The sequence below is a fragment of the Bos grunniens genome, chromosome 19, assembly GCF_055505025.1.
Source record: "Bos grunniens cultivar Pamir isolate PY7600 chromosome 19, Bosgru_T2T1.0, whole genome shotgun sequence".
Taxonomy (NCBI): Eukaryota; Metazoa; Chordata; class Mammalia; order Artiodactyla; family Bovidae; genus Bos; species Bos grunniens.
The window spans coordinates 55190117-55203584 of NC_141183.1; the positions used below are offsets into that span (position 1 = coordinate 55190117).

General features: G+C 53.0%; 1 protein-coding gene across 32 annotated transcripts in view; it reads right to left on the reverse strand.

Annotated features, from left to right (window-relative positions):
• MSI2 (musashi RNA binding protein 2) overlaps positions 1 to 13468 on the reverse strand; it is a 406318-nt gene that overhangs the window by 182612 nt on the left and 210238 nt on the right. For 2 of the 32 annotated variants that reach the window (XM_086360872.1, XM_086360867.1), the window contains exon 1: positions 6809 to 6931. The exons of 26 other annotated variants lie outside the window; for them this stretch is intronic. The gene's annotated coding sequence lies outside the window, so the exon portion shown is untranslated. Of the gene's footprint in view, positions 1 to 6516; positions 6615 to 6779; positions 6932 to 11463; positions 11509 to 13468 lie in introns of those variants that run through there. 4 more of the 32 variants (XM_086360868.1, XM_086360873.1, XM_086360870.1 and 1 more) reach the window with 4 other exon arrangements.

The window sequence follows — 13468 nt, forward strand, 5'->3', positions numbered from 1 at the left end:
CACCAAGCAAGCTTTGTTTTTTGTTTTTTTTTTTTTGCTGGGCTGGATTTGGTTTGGTTTTGCCCTTCCCTATAAAAAAGGAGACTCAGCTCATTCGGATTAACTGAAGTGAAAAGAAAGCAATACCTCAGCTCTAATTCCACAAGGCGAGGAGAGCCCCTTACAAACTCATTTCTGGTTCTCAAACGCTTGGGAACCTAGGGGTGACGGGAAGGGCATGACATGCCTTTTCTCTGAGGAGAAAGCAAGGCTGCGATGTTCCTCCTTCACCAACAGGGTGGTGAGAACCCCGTCCCCAGACACACGGGCGTTTAAGTCAGAGCGTAATCTGCAGGAGGGGAGAGGAGTCAGTTCAGACTGGCCCCTCATCCTGGGGAGGTGCCGGAGGGGATGAGTCCCGCTGTCCTGGGGAGGTGCCGGAGGGGATGAGTCCCGCTGGAGAAATGGACCCCCAGAGGCCCCCGGAGCTCTGATGGAGGGAAGCCGGCTCTGGGACATTCCCGCAACATGGGCGTGTCAGCCTGCAGCAGGCTCAGAGCAGGGGTGTTCATCTGCTGTCACGTCCCCCCACGGCCCCCTTCATCCCATGGAAGAGGGGCTGCACAGGGCAGGTGGTGTGACGACTGGGTCTTCCAGCAAGAAGGAGCGTGCCGGCCGTGCAGAAATGGTGCCGTCTCCTACACGAGAGTGGCGAGCACAACCCTGGCAGTCCACAGGAGGCCAGGACAAGTCAGAAGCACGGCTAGTTCATGGGGGCCAGAGAAGTGGGAGGGTAACGCGGAAGGGAGACAGGGTCCGACCGCCAAACAGCACAGAATCCTGCTCTCGGAGACGCCCTGGCTCTGTTCAGGAGGCTGCGGCTGAGCAGCAAGCGTTTCTGAGGAGCTGTTTTTCCAGCACGTCTCCCCACTGGCAGCTTACCGGCATGGAAAGAAAGCGCTAAGAGGCTACTGAGGCGGACTGAGGAAAAGAAAAATATATCCTTAGAATCTGAAATAACCGGAAGAGAGAACTTCCAAAGCTGACAGCACCAGTCAGAGAGAGGACTGGAGTGCAGAGGGAATCACATTTTAAAATTAATTTGGGGAGGAGGGTGACAGAAAGAGGAGGAGAAACACTGGAGGTTTTCAAGCTTGGCATCCCGAAACACAGTCAGGGTAGGGGTACCGATGTGGACCCGTTCACATTAAGGTTATGCCTGAGGCGGGGGCAGGGAGACTGAGCCGTAAGGACACCAACTTGGCAGGTGGGGCAGGAGACAAGACGCAACCACCAGTGCAGGCCGAGGATGGGCAGAGACAGCAAGGAGGAGAGCTCCAGACAGACAGACAGATGGCCGCAGGGGTCAGGTGCAGCCTCCGGAGGCGGGCTCACATCCCAGCTCTGCCATGGCCAGCTGGGAGAGCTTGGGAACATCTGCCACTGCTTCCGTGCCTCAGTTTCCCCGGCTGTAAAGTGAGGTCTCGGCTCCAAACACATGCGTTTATTATACTCAGCGCTGCGGCGGGAGCTGGAACCCTGCAGACCTCGCACCATCTCTGCTTTGCCACGGGCTCCCTGCCGGGATCTGCCAGGAGGGGGCGCGCGCGAGAGACTCACGGGCAGGAGGAGGGAGACGAGATGCGCCCCTTGCAGTCGGCTTCCCCTCAGCGTGCAGCTTCTGTGAGCACCGCCCAGCAACGCTTCTTCATCCTGCACCACAGGTGCCTTTCTGCACCCGTCACGAAGCCCAGTGTGCAGCCTCTCCCGACAACCGCAGAACTGGGGAGGGGGCACGCACCGCCCCCCCCCCGCCCCTCCTTCAGAGACCCCCTCCTCCAGACAGTTTGAGTAATCCCAGCCCAATCAGTCCTAGGGTGGGGCTGCTTCCTGCGGCGGCTACACCCGGGGACCCTTCTCTAAGTGTGGCCCCAAACGGGCGCTGGCATCGCTTGAAACTTTCTGGAAATGGGCATCGGGGGCCCTTCTCCAGATCTACTGCACCAGAATCCATGTGACCATGGGCTCACACAGAGTCTGGACACAACTGAGTGCCTAACACACAGTTTAGCTAACTTTATAACCCAATCTTTTAACTCTCTGCATAAACAGCTGGTGTGCTTTCTGTCCCCTAAACAGACCTCAATTCAGGCAATAGGGATAAGAGTATCTACCTCACAACACTAAAAGACATAATTAGTCTATTAGGTCACAGAAATCAAAGGCAGAATTAAGAGGCGTCATGGTGAATGGAATCAAATATAAAAAGGTTGTTGGATTGGGTTATTATTGTTGCCTTTTAGAACAAAATCTGCAGAGAAAAACCTAACGTAAACACATAGCCAGACTCTCTCTTAGAAAATACTTCCTTCTCAGTCACTTCCTACATGGACACCATGCAAAACCACTCCATTGATCAAGCTGTCAGAATGAACTGCAAAATTCTTAACAGTCTCCCTCACACAAAATGTCCACATAATCCAATGCATCTGGGCGGCCTGGCCCTAGTTTTCTAAATGCAGGCACATTCAGACGGCCTTTGGGCTTCCCGGATAACTCAGTTAGTAAAGAATCCGCCTACAATGCAGGAGACCCTGGTTAGTTTCCTGGGTCAGGAAGATCTCGGAGAAGGGATAGGCTACCCACACAGTGTTCTTGGGCTTCCCTTGTGGCTAAGTCGGTAAAGAATCTGCCTGCAAAGCAGGAGACCTGGGTTTGATCCCTGGGTTGGGAAGATCCCGTGGAGAAGGGAAAGGCTACCCACTCCACTATTCTGGCCTGGAGAATTCCATGGACTATACAGTCCATGGAGTTGCAAAGAGTCGGACACGACTAGCGTCTTTCACTTTCACTTTCAGATGGCCTTCAGAAGTCCTCATAGCAGCACGGCTGTTGGCAAACAGGGGACAGATACAAGTAACAGGCCCAGAGTCTCGGGATGTCAGAGGAGAAGGGACCACCCAAATGGCTCAGCCCAAACCCCTCACGCTTCAGATGAGGATGTTGAGACCCCAGAGATGAACAGACTTCTCCAAGTCAAAGGATCACCCCAACATCCCAGGCAACACCAAGTTTCATAATTCCCCTCCCCAAACACCCTCCCACTCTGTCAAATTTGAGTGACAGGCTGACCATGCATGCTCTCTTTCCTAAGTGCAATAGTTTAACAAGCAGCAAGAAACCACAGTGTAAATGGGGAGAGGAGGACTACAGAAGTACAGCTGGGAATCGCTTGGGAGGGGGCATGACTGTTGGCAGGCAGTTTTCTTTGCCCATCAAAATAATAAATGAAGTCAGGCGTCTACTGTAGCATGGACGCCAAAGCAACTGTGAGCCCACGGTGTTCTCAACATCTCAGGAGACGGGCAAGTCACTCCAAGACAATGCATTCTTAATGCGTTCTTAAACAGATTCTGACTCAAACCCTGAGACAGTTGGGCCCCTTCCAAGAAACGCTGGCCTCTGTGAGATATCTCTTTCAGTTCTCTCCAGTAGATCTCCTTGGAATTTGCCAGATAAAGAGGCAATTTATCATGTGGCCGAAGGTTATACGTAATGCATTATCTGCCTTCCACCAGGATTAGCGCATCCATGTAAGAACCCTGGTTGGGCCTCCATCTTGAGGTGCCATAGCAACATGAAATCAACAAGGAGAGGACTCTTAAATGAATAATTTACTGATTTCATAAGAACCTGTCTTGCAATTTATAGTTCTATTATCTTTCCTACCCGTGTCTTAATGTCTCTGTGTAACAGCTGCAATCAGACTGAATAATATTTGAGAATCTAATAAGCATATACAACCCTGGACTCAAACTGACAGGTGGAGACTGGTTCTGAGGGTAGTAACGTTCCTTGGAGGCCAAATTCGACCACTGCTGTCTTTTCCTTACCTCTTGTGCAAAAGCGTAAAAGTTAGGGAGCAAATGTCCTCCAGTAAGCTTTATATTTTCAAATGAAATGTTTTTCTTCCTTGGGATATCTGGAGCCAATCAAGGCAGCGTCGAATGGCATTCAGAAAGGAAGAAATATCACTGGCTACAATTTACCAATTGTCACTTTTAAAATTCCCCAGAGACCTAGTTACTAGCAAAGGAGAGAGAAAAAAAAAAGTATAGTTTCAATGACAATTGCGATATTTTAAAAGCTCTTTCAGTATCATCAGTGATGCCATTTTAGTGGCAAAAGCACATCTTGTCACTCAGCCTCAATTTAAAGGATATTTATGAAGAAGACGATACAATGAAAGCAGATTTATTTGCTGGCTTATTTATTTGGGTGGAATAGGTTACAGATTATTTTGGTTCTGTGCTGAAGCAGAACGGATGTACACTTTTGAAACACATTACCCGCTACCTGCTTCTCTGTAGTCTTCTCCAAAAAATCAACCCAAGAGAAGACCACTGACTCCGGGGAGATGCAGACGTCTAATGGTCACAGCCTCAGGGAGGTCACTGCAGAAATGCGCACTGACCATGAGCCTGGAGGAGACGGTCTCCCCTTCTCCAATGCCCTGGGTCCACTTTCCTAGCATTCCTAGTGAGCCACCGGCATCCTGAAAGGCCATCAGTGTCCCTACCAACGTCCTTTCCTGCCGCCAAAGCCTAATGGCCACGAGCAATACAAACCCACTCCTCTGTCTTATTTTATACAGCTGATTTATGACGCTGTGCTAATTTCTGCGGTATAAAGTGACTCAATTATATATATTCTTTTTCATACTCTTTCCCATTATGATTTATTACAGGATATTGAATTTAGTTCCTGGTGCTATACTGTAGGAGCTTGCTGTTTATCCATCCTATATATAATGGTTTGCATCTGCTAATTCCAAACCTCCCCCCTCTCTTCACTGGCTGGCAAGAAGCTCTGTCCTGTCTTCAGGACACTGAGGCTAAGGCTGAAGTCACCTCTCATTAAGTGACTGGAGTGTGGGCTGGCAGGGAAACAAACTCATGCGAGTCACTTTGCAAACCTCATGTCCCCAAGACGAGGACAGTCTGGCCCCAAAGGTAGAATGTGGCAGTTCTGAGAACACAGGATTTTTGTGCTGAATCTCTTCCCCTCGCCTATTTATAGCGCCTCGTCTCTACAGCTGAGGTCTGAAACCCAGCCAAACACAGGCAGAGGTAGACCTGTTAAGTCCTGCTCAATGATTCAATCTCAAAATTCTGAATATATTACTCCAGGGCTGAGGCAGATACTCAGATGAAAGCAACAAGAAATCTCCTCTCCAGCTTCAGAAACTCTCGCTCTTCTGGCCGGAGCCTGAACCTCGGCTAATGTCAATGAGGGTCCTGCAGACTGGCTTCAGAAACACTGAGGAAGTTTTTGTTTTCTGTTCTGCTTTCTGCTTTGACTAGTTACATCGACAGATGCTATTATTAACTCTTTATGTCTTATCTTTACAAGCCTGACATTTAGAAGAGCTCTATCTCCTGGTGCTGGCCCACAGTGAATGGCTAACGTGCAATGGAAGCATTATTGGCATTTCGGAGGCTCCGACCTGGGTGTGGCTGCCAGTGGGATCCTGGACACGTTACCTGCCCGTTCCCAGCCTCAGTTCCCCATGTGCAACAATCAGATTCTCATTCCTCAAACCTATCATAAAGGATTAAATGGATCATAGACACACTGGGCCCAGGCAAGTGTCTGCCAGCACAGAGTAGGGCTCGGAGCCGTAGCCTGAGTGTGACCAGGACTCTGTTGCCCGCTGACACCCCTCCATACGGAACAAGCACAAGTGCAAAGTTCACCAGCTGCGATCAGTGCAGACATGCCCCAGCCTTTCACCACGGCTTTGCCCTCACTTGAGAACCAGAGATTCTAATCTTGATACTTTTGACTTGTCCTTCCTGCTCTTTTCTTGGAGGAAATGATGAATTACCCATTATTAAACAGAATGCTGTTTGAGATTAAACCATAAATGTAAAAATGAAACATTGAGGAGGTTTTACCCAGAGCACAGATGAGAAGACAAATCCCATTCCAGGAAAAAAACCCACGCAATCAGGACCCGGGAGCCCAGAGAAGAGGGCTGAGACCAGAAAGCCCGGGTTTCGGGGTCTGGGAGGAGCTTGGGTTCTGGTGGCACTCTCTCCCCGTGTGTCCCCAAGGCAGGAATATAGAGGGGCTGCCCCATCTCCACTCAATGGCTCAAGGCTGCAGTACTCACCGCCAAGAGCCGTCTATGGCTGGTGCCATCAGCCTCCCCCAACCCCACAGCAAGGGCTCCCTGGTCATCTAAAGGGCTCCATGGGCCAGGAGATGCCCCCGCCCGCCCTCTCCCTGTGGCATGCATGCCAAGTCACTTCAGTCGTGTCTTTGCGACTCTAGGGACTGCAACCCGCCAGGCTCCTCTATCCATGGGATTCTCCAGGCAAGAATACTGGAGTGAGTTGCCATGCCCATCTCCAGGGGGTCTTCCTGACCCAGGGATCGAACCCGTGTCTCTTATGCGTCCTGCACTTGCAGGGGTTCTTTACCACCAGCGCCCCAGGAAACCCCGTGGCCCCTGCTCCCCGCCCCCAGCAGGACCTGTCTTCCACGTGCTTGGCTGGAAGCTCCATGAGGGCTGAGGTTTCACCTGCTCTGTTCAGGGCTGAGGACATGGGTACGCAGCAGGCACTCAATCGCTATTTGAAAGAACAAACAAACAAACAGAAGCAGTAACAATGAGACCAAGCAGCCACCCTCTCAGAGGATTAACAGTTAAGTCCTTGCTTGTTTTCCAAAGAGAAGAAATCCACACTTCGGTGGCAGCAAGCCGGAAGAAAGCAGCAAATAGCTTGGTCTCCTACCCACGGTCAAAACTGGGGCTACCACGCACCAGAACCTAGCACGGGACCCCTGAATTCCTTCCGACGCAGAGAACCGTCCTGTGCCGCTCCCGAGACTGCCGGGACGTCGTGGTGGCCTTCCTCGCGTCTCTGGCTCAACAACACAAGAATTCAGAAACCCAGTGACCTAAGTGCTGGCCTTGAACGGAGCAGAGAGACGTCACTAGGACTCTATCTGACTTGGATATGGGGGCTGATAATATTGTAATACATATTTCAGAGGCCTGCGGCCTTTCCTCTCTTGAGAGAAGAAACGAAGATATTTGGCAGGGCGTCCTAAGAGCTTCGAGTCCTGTACTTTGAGACAAAACACAAGAAGTAAGCAACAAACGAAAGCTTTGCCGTCAGCGTCAACTGGGAAAACATCTTGAGGGATGGAATGGGAAGCCGGCAAGAGTCTGAGGAGTCTAGAATCTGGGCACCCTGGGCGATGCCGGCGCTGCCCTGTCAGCTCCTTCATGAGATGCCAGCCGGCCCAGAGCTCCTGTGTGTGTGTGACGGGGGTGCTGGTGTGGCTGGCCCTTCTGCTGGCTTCTGGCCTGCAGCCATTCCCAGCCCATCGTGGACGTGCCCAGACATGGTGCTCACCCTGCCAGGAGGCTGCGGAGCCCAGAGGAGGTGCCAGTCAGGACAGCGGACGGGGGGCACTCAGGGACCAGGCTGCACAGAGGGTCTGCGGCCCCGCACTCTCTACGCCCTGAACGAGCCCCTAGGGCCGCACCCAGTGTCCATGCCGGAGGATGGACGGGGGAACTCAGTGGCGGCTCGCTCTGTGCCCCAGGCTAGGAGAGGCCAGTCAGAGCGCCGAAAGCGCGGCTTTTCCTCCCTCTCGTTTTCAAGCTTTTCAAATGACTCCCACTTATGATGGCGACACGTTCCATCGGCACACTGGACCAGGAATGAATAGTCCAGGGGGACAGAGGCCCCGAGACCCCGACATGGAACAAGAGCAGGCTTTCTCCAGTGGCTTCAGAGTCTGCAGGGGGCAGTTCTCTGACCCATCCTGCCCACCCTCCAGCCCCCGGCCCCCGGCACAGAGCCTCCTCTTGGCCACCTCCCTAGCCAAGTCTGCCCCCCTCGGGGGTCTCACATCAGTGCACAAGCAGAAGCCAGGAGCTCAGGCAGGCTCTGCAGGTAGTGCTCGCGGGGTGGGGCGTGGGGATCCTAGGAGACACCTAGGGGTGGGCTGCGGTTAACCACTTCTCTGTTTGAAAAAGCCATCTCAGCAGCAGCACGGGGCTCGGAAGGAAGCCCATCTCTGAGCAGCCGTGGCAGGCGCCTGGGGCAGCCCGGCTCATTGGCAGTCCACGCTCCTCGGAACTGCCAAAGCCTGAGTCCATTAACCGGTGGTTGTGTCAGGAGAAAGCCCAGCTTGTCAACAGGAACGCCTTCCACTGAGGCCACATGCTGTGTTTACCGCTCTGGAGTTGAAATAAACAGCTCTCCTTCCCCTTCCCACACACACACCTGAGGCCCCGTGAGGCCGACCTCTGCATCAGAGCTTGGAAACTGTCTGGGGTCCCCTCCCAACCCCGCTCAGCCTTTCCAAAGTCCGCTGAGATGTGTCTGTCCCTTTCCTCTGGACAAAGCCCCCAAATCAAAGACCTGCTACACCAGTGAAGAAACTAGGGAACAGCTGTTCACAGGCAGAACAGGGCTTTGTAAAAAAGCAGCAAAAGTTTTCAATTTTTCGGTGGCAAACAGCGAAAACAGCTAGGTCTACCCAAGTTTCTTGTGCTGAGCAGTGGGCTGGGGGTTGGGGGGGAACCAGGTCTCTCCTTCTTTGGCTCCAAAGCACCTATGAGGCTCCCATGTGATCCTGGAAAAAAGACTTCACTTAATTGAACCTCAGTGTTCTCACCTGCATAACAAGCACACTGCTATCTTCTAAGGACCTCTGTGAGGACTAAGGGATACAGCCTTGGTACTCAGCTTCTTGCCAGACATCCTATGGTCCTCGGCAAAGCCACAGACAGAACTGGGATCCCTGAATCACCACGTGGCAGAAAGGCTAACAGGGAGCCTCTACACAGAACTGTTACGTGAACAAGAAATACACTTCCACTGGGTTAAGCCCTGAAATCGGGGCGGGGGGGTGCGTGGTTAGTTATCTCAGCAGCCAGCACTGCCCTAATACAAGTAGCCATAAAAACGGCCTCTTGTTCAGGATGTAAACCCAGGTAGGAAACTTGAGATCCCATGCTCTCAACTCCTAACAAAACACTTAAATAGCTGAAGGCTTCCACCTCCACAGGAGACCCATTCTGCACCCTCCTCTGGCCCCTGATGAGCTCAGAGGCTCTGAACGCGGGGATGCAGTGTGGATGCAGAGGAGGGGGGGTCGTCACCTTCCCGTGGATTCTGCCCGGAGTCCTCGGGAAACAGACAAGGCTATTAAGCAGAGGGAGTTGCCTACGAAAACCAGACTGGAAAGCCCTATATGTTGTGAGTGGCAGGCACTAACCGTTTGCATGACAAACCTCCTCCAAGAAGCCAGCTAAACTGCCCTTTTGTGCCAATTAAAGATTCTCCAGAACACAAAGATTACACACCATTCTGCAGCGCTGACAACAATAAAACAATTTTAAAGGCTATTCAGATCTTCAGTTCACAGCTGACATTGTCGGGAGGGGGAGATGGCTGTGGCTTTGTTCTTTGCTGTTGTGAGTCTTAAGACTTAACCAAAGATTTGGGGGGCGGGGAGGGGAGGCTGACAGACAGGAAGAGTTTGAAATGCATTCTTGGGACTTTATGCAGGAGAAAAATGAACAACCTGATGTTCTTTTCTTGTACGTGTGGGTACAGAACCTTGTACACACACACACACACACACACACGCACACTCACTAGCTACTCTCTGGGGGCCTTCAGAAATAATTCCCAAGGATTCCTGATCTCTCCAGGGGTCTGATTTACCCAGAGATATGGGGTTATGGGTGGCACCAACAGATATTTTTGGCACCAATTAATTGAAACTACAAGGGCAAAGGCCCAGGAGCTCTTCCTGATGTGTTTGTTTTAAAGGCACATTTCCAAAATAGTCAGATTTTTTTTTTTAAAGGTCTTTGGGTTTTCAGAAATGAAAAATGGATGGTTTATCCTCAGATAAAGCAAAGGGGGAAGTTTATTTTAAGTGACAGTATATTGCCTATTAGGTCCTGATGAGGAATGACTGGAAGTCCCACAGGTGTCATGTGAGTTTTATTCTTCCCACCCGCCGTGTGTGTTTATGTGTCTCTGGGCACCCCCAGGACTCACCCACACTCCCCACCATGCAAGGAGGTTATCCAATAAGCCCACGCGTGTCCACTCAACCAGACTCTCTGTGAGGACACAGAGCCTCTCCTAGCTCTTTGTCAATCCTCCAGCTCCTGCACTGTCAGAAGTTCCTGCCTGTGGTCTCACTCTCAGCTCCAATGCCTTATAGTGCTGTGTACACAGCAGACGCTCAATTAAAGTTCTTGTGTCGGATACATGCAGACACACTTGCACGGGTCATCTCTGAACCCAAACGTACGTAGAGTCCTGGTCATACACGGAGCAGCAGGGCAGGGGCAGGCCCTGGGTGGGAGAAGGAACACAGGCTCCAGGGGGGTTCTCAGCCAGGCGCAGTCTAGTTTCCCAGGGGACTCTGCAACGTCTGGGAGCATTTCTGATTGGCATAACTGGGGCTGGGGATGCTACGGGTATCTAGTGGGGAGAGACCAGGGAAGCTTACTAAACCATTCTGCAAAGCACAGGACATCCCTGCAGCAAAGAATCTTCTGGCCCTGAATGCCAGTTGTGCCCAGGTGGAGAAACTCTGGCTTAGAACCCGAGTGGACCCGCCACTTAACGCCAACTTGGTCACTGTGGGGCAGGATAACCGAGATCTGGTTTTCAAATACTCTGCGACCCCACAGACTGTAGCCCACCAGGCTCCTCTGTCCATGGAATCCTCCAGAAAAAAATACTGGAGTGGGTTGCCATTCCCTTCTCCAGGGGACCTTTCCGACCCAGGGATCGAACCCAGGTCTCCAGCACTGCCGGCAGAGTCTTCACCATCCGAGCCAACCAGGGAAGCCCTTGGCTTTTGGATACGTATAACGGGCATAGTTACAGCAACCCTTCAGGAAGACTGAGGGAGACGCTGAAAAAAAATGACTGTCAAGCACCAAAGAGCCAACAGCTACTCCCCTAACACATGTTTGGTGGCCTCGGGCAGCTCCACTCCTGGCCCACTTTCAAGGGCAGAAAGGAGGCTACCGATCAGCAAACACCCCAACTTCGCGTGAGAGCCTCCTTCCTGACCTCTGTGCCCTGAAGCAAATTCATTCACAAGAGAAACATTGTCCCCTAAGGAAGAGCAGGGAGAAGGAAAAAACAAACCCAAAAAACAGTCAAATGGTAATAAGTCTGGGTCAGCTCCCATCAGCTGGTTGTGATCAAAACCACATTCGCAGTCTGTCTGGGGTCAAATGGAAGGCTTCAGACCGTCCCAGGAATCTGAGCCCCCGGCATCCCCACCCCCAACCCTAACGCTTCCCAAACGTTTACAAAGAGCAGCTTCAGAAGGCCAGGGAGAGAGGGCTCTTCCCTCATCACTGCCCCGGGGCGCCTGCGCAGCGGGAGGGCAGGAGCCTGGCTCCAGCAGCACCTGCCTTACCGGGTCTCCGAAAGTGCCTTCCTACCAGCGCTCCAGTGGTGGGGGAAAGTTCCGGAAGACGGGCCAGCGCACAGCTTCTGCCCCTGCACCGCCCGCCCCCCAGAAACAATGAAAGAGCTCGGGCCAGGACTGCCAAGTTCCTCCATCCCATTTGGTGGATATTTTAATAGAGGAGAGAATTCCCAGAGGCCCCCCAGCGGAAATGCCCCATGTCAGGGAACGTTTGTTTTCATTTCCTTTTGCCGTCAATGAATTCTACTCATGGCAACGGTCTGGGGCTGGATCACATCCACACAGAAGCTAACCAGAAGCATTTGTTCCCTGAAATAAATCTCTCTTTGGGGAATGAGTTATATATACATCCGTGCGGAGGGACCTACGTACACATACTCACACATGCACATATATTATGCATCACAGACAAAACGCATGGGGCAAATCCTCCCGACAGGCAGCCCTGAGCCTCTGGGAAGAAAAGGCAACGTGCTGGCGAGCTAGCGTCAAAAGGCATTGAGAGGAAAGGGGCTCAATGAGAAAACTCAGTGACGGACGGGGCCCTGGGAGTGGGGAAAAGGTCACACAAGAGAACAAACGACGAGGCAAGAGCCGTGGCCACAGAGTGGCCAGGACCTGCCAAGGGTCCAGCCAGGGCCTTGTTGCAACCTCACAGCAGCCCAAAGAGTGCAGACACCATTAGCACCACTATTATTATTTCCATTCTACAGATGAGCAAAAATGAGGCTCCGAGAAGTCAAGGGACATGCACAGGGTACCAAGGCCAGCAGGTGGCTGAGCCAGGAGTCACATCCAGACGGGGCCGGTCCCAGGCCAGCCCCAGCCTCTGAGACACAGCAGCCCTCTTCCCAGCACGTTCCGTTAAGAGTCTGCAGACCTGCCCTCGGCCTGCCCACTGTGGCCGGGCTGTTTCCTTTTTTGGGATCCCCGTCGCCACTCCCTCATCATGAGACCTGCAGGCCTCTGCCTGGAGCAGCTACTGAGGAAGGCCAGGGACACACTGGGCTCTTCCTACAGCCCCATGAGGGCAGCTGTCCCCGGAGGGAAGACGGGAGCGCCTGCTGACCTGCGTGTGGACCTGAGCTCACTCTGCAGACACGTGGGTACGTCTGAAAGACTTCTGAGAGACAAAGATGCCCGTCTCATCTGTCCTTCGTGGGGCTCCATCCTTTCTGCTCTCAAGCTTGCTGGGGGCCACACACAGGCAAGAGCCAGAGGCATCTCTGAGGCCTCGGCAAGAGGTCTTTGCCAGCCCATGCAGGCTGTCCCGGTGCCTGGCCGCCTGGCCGTGAGGGCAGTCCCACCCGACAGCAGAGAAGCTGCCTTGTTCTCCTGATCCTGACCGCTTAAGGGACGAGTCCCTGGAAAACTCTGCAAGAGGACCAGGCATTTTGTGACTCAAGACGGTCAGCCTCCCTCCCGTCTCCTGGGGCGGTAAGCAGGGAGGGGTCCACAGCTGCACGGCCTTGAGCTACTCCCTGGCTCCACTGCTTCATCTGGAGAAAAACAAGATGAATGCCCGCCTGGCTGACCTCCTGGGATCACGGAGCAGATCAGATGTGTTCTTTAAGGCATCCATGCCAAACAGGTCCTCTGTGAGCGCAGCCAGTACACAGAAGGCGCTCCATAAATGTCTCCAGTGGACTGGCTGAGTGTGCCAGCAGAGCCAGCTCCACTCAAGAAGCCTCGACTGAAGGCAACACAGGGGTCGCACTCTCCAGCAGCCAGGCAGGCGGCGTGAGTGAGACGGGGGGTCTGGGGCCATCTGGGGCCACTTGCAGGAGACTGCAGACACCATCCAGGGGGTCACCGGCGGGGGGGGGGGGTCCACAGCTTGTGCAAACACGTCTCAAGCGAAGGCCCCGCCTTCTGCTCCAAGCCTGGCCTGAAGGCGGCCAGGGGAGAGACGCAGCCCCTGCCCCGGCTCGGATCACCCTGGACCAGCGACACTGGGGACTTCACCCACTGTGAGTGTGCTGACCCTTCGTCA